At 40.9% G+C, this 2,500-nt stretch overlaps 3 non-coding genes across 3 annotated transcripts in view; all 3 read right to left on the bottom strand.

The window, feature by feature from the left end:
- Nucleotides 1-78: 78 nt before the first annotated feature.
- On the bottom strand, nucleotides 79-160 carry trnas-aga (transfer RNA serine (anticodon AGA)). The gene has a single exon. It is a non-coding gene; the product is annotated as a tRNA-Ser (tRNA).
- A 1,626-nt stretch (nucleotides 161-1,786) lies between these two features.
- trnak-uuu (transfer RNA lysine (anticodon UUU)) lies at nucleotides 1,787-1,859 on the bottom strand. The gene has a single exon. It is a non-coding gene; the product is annotated as a tRNA-Lys (tRNA).
- Nucleotides 1,860-2,467: 608 nt separating this feature from the next.
- Nucleotides 2,468-2,500, bottom strand: part of trnas-aga (transfer RNA serine (anticodon AGA)) — an 82-nt gene continuing 49 nt past the window's right edge. The window contains exon 1 of the tRNA in view: nucleotides 2,468-2,500. This exon is cut by the window's right edge and continues 49 nt beyond it. This is a non-coding gene — a tRNA (tRNA-Ser).

Here is a 2,500-nt window from a genome sequence, read left to right as displayed (position 1 = left end):
GGACAGGACATTTCGCAAATCAGTGGGAGGACCTTGAAAAATTCATGGACGCTTTTCCTCGTGGCCTTCAGCAAACAGCGTAGTCGGCAGGATTCGAACCTGCGCGGGGAAACCCCAATGGATTTCTAGTCCATCGCCTTAACCACTCGGCCACGACTACAAGAACAGACCAGCTTCTGCTCAGTTTGTGTGCAACACTGCTGCCTGACCTACTTGCAAACAACCCAACTCAGTCAGCAAGCTGACTGTAACCCAATAAAGGGTTTCCTTTTTTGGATACAGAAAATAATAACAACAAAACTTTGTGCACTTATAAAATAAAGATAACAAACAAGATGTGCTGTCTGCAGCCTTTGTCTGCGCTGATCTTCATTTACAAACACGTCATTAAAATGAACCTCTAACTCTGTGAATACTCAACGAAGAGACATGAGAGAGATATCTATAGAAAGCTTGACATTTCTACTTTTAAACTAAACAAGTGCTGCCGAAAACAAATATTCTGTGATAAAGTAATCCATATGAAAACAAGGCGATGTCCTTTTTCACGTCTCCCTTCATTATATCTAAAGTGACCACGCCCCCGCGCTGAACGCTCTATTCAGATTCAAACTGAAGCGCGGCTTGAATACGCCCACACAGAAGAAAAAGCAGCCAGACTGTTGTTCAAGTGCTTTTATTTTACTGTTTGCTTCGCGATGAGAGGAATAACACATAATTCACCCCAAAAAGATGTGACGTGGTTGAGGATTTGAGAAATGGATTTCCTCAGAAAATAAAGAATGAAGCACTTTATTCAGCAGAGATCATAAACATGAGTAAGTCTCTTTATATTTATTTATATACTTTTACTAGTTTTCACATAACGTCTAAACATTTTACTAGTTAGACTTTTTCCAAACTATAATTCTTGACTAAATGTATAATTAAGTTAAATATTATGAAGTTTCAATAACAATATACAAAACTATACCACTCAAAAGCTTGATGTAAATAATATAAATGTAACAAATACATGTAACTGTAACAAATGTAACAAAAAATGGTGTTCTTTTAATTTACCACCCTAAAAAACATGAAAAATATTCTCAGCTATTTTCAACATTAATAATAATGATAACAATAAAAGTTTTTATTTTTTATTTTTTACAAATTCAGATTGTTAAAAGGATTTCTTAAGGATTGTGTGACTGGAGTAATAATGCAAAAATAAAATTAGTTTGAAAGTCAGCTTTGATTGTTCCTAATAAACTGTTTAACTGCTCCCCCATATTAAATTATGTTGTGGGATAATTAAATATATTCTAAATAAACTCCAAACTTAAAATTATATACATTTATTTTGTTCTCACGTTCTTTCTTGTAACACCTCCCTCTCAGTGACAACAGCTGACTGAGCGGCTCTTTATGCAGCTCATTATGCAGGGCTTTGTCTTCTCAGGTGTAAATCATGATAGTTGACGCCTACTCGCATATGACTTTTACCAACAAAAAGTGTCTTAGACAATTTAAATCAATGTATTGTTTTCTGTAAGTGAGTAAACAAGATGATTTTCACATAATTTACAAAGAAAAATTCTAGGCTACAAGCTCCGGTTCTCAAAAATCCCAGGCACCATTGTTCTTTATGTATTTTTTGGCCTTGTTCATTTAACATTGTTCGTTTGTCACTAACCACAAGGGAGATCCCCTGATCACCGGGAGCAGGAAGGAACACCGTTCCAGTACAGAGTCAGCAGAAGAGATGGACCGTAGTGATAGCAAGGTGAGGCCAAAGAAAGACCTTCGCCCGAACAGGGACTTGAACCCTGGACCCTCAGATTAAAAGTCTGATGCTCTACCGACTGAGCTATCCGGGCTCTTGTCGAGTACTGGCATCTCACCTTTTATATAACAGCAGTTTTACAACAAGCTGCCCAGAAGAGACGCAGGTGTCACGGGATGAAAGCTAGAAGCAGTTAGGACAAAGGACCACAGAAGGCACAATTACCATCACAGAAAGCTAAAGCAACACTGCAAAGCCCTCCCGTAGTTGGCAGGGTTCGAACCTGCGCGGGGAGACCCCAATGGATTTCAAGTCCATCGCCTTAACCTCTCGCCCACGACTACGTCTAGCGGTAGGCTGCCTGCCCCCTTGTCTGGTGGCTCCCTGCACAGGCCAAGCGTCAAAAACAAAATAGAGAAGAAAGATGAGGTGGTAAAAAAATGTCAACCTTCCCGTACACTCAACGCCAGAGTGTTGCCGTGACCCGGATTCGAACCGGCGTTGCTGCAGCCACAACGCAGAGTACTAACCACTATACGATCACGGCGTGCCACTGGCTCACCCAAGTTAACCCCTGGAGCCCGAATACCAGAAGCACCAGCGGCGTGTTGGTCCATCGAAGAGGGACAGGACATTTCGCAAATCAGTGGGAGGACCTTGAAAAATTCATGGACGCTTTTCCTCGTGGCCTTCAGCAAACAGCGTAGTCGGCAGGATTCGAACCTGCGCGGGGAA

This window comes from Carassius gibelio, chromosome A20 (genome assembly GCF_023724105.1).
Source record: "Carassius gibelio isolate Cgi1373 ecotype wild population from Czech Republic chromosome A20, carGib1.2-hapl.c, whole genome shotgun sequence".
Classification (NCBI taxonomy): Eukaryota; Metazoa; Chordata; class Actinopteri; order Cypriniformes; family Cyprinidae; genus Carassius; species Carassius gibelio.
The sequence above is the reverse complement of the archived record's forward strand: the minus strand, read 5'-3'. Positions and strand labels throughout refer to the sequence as shown.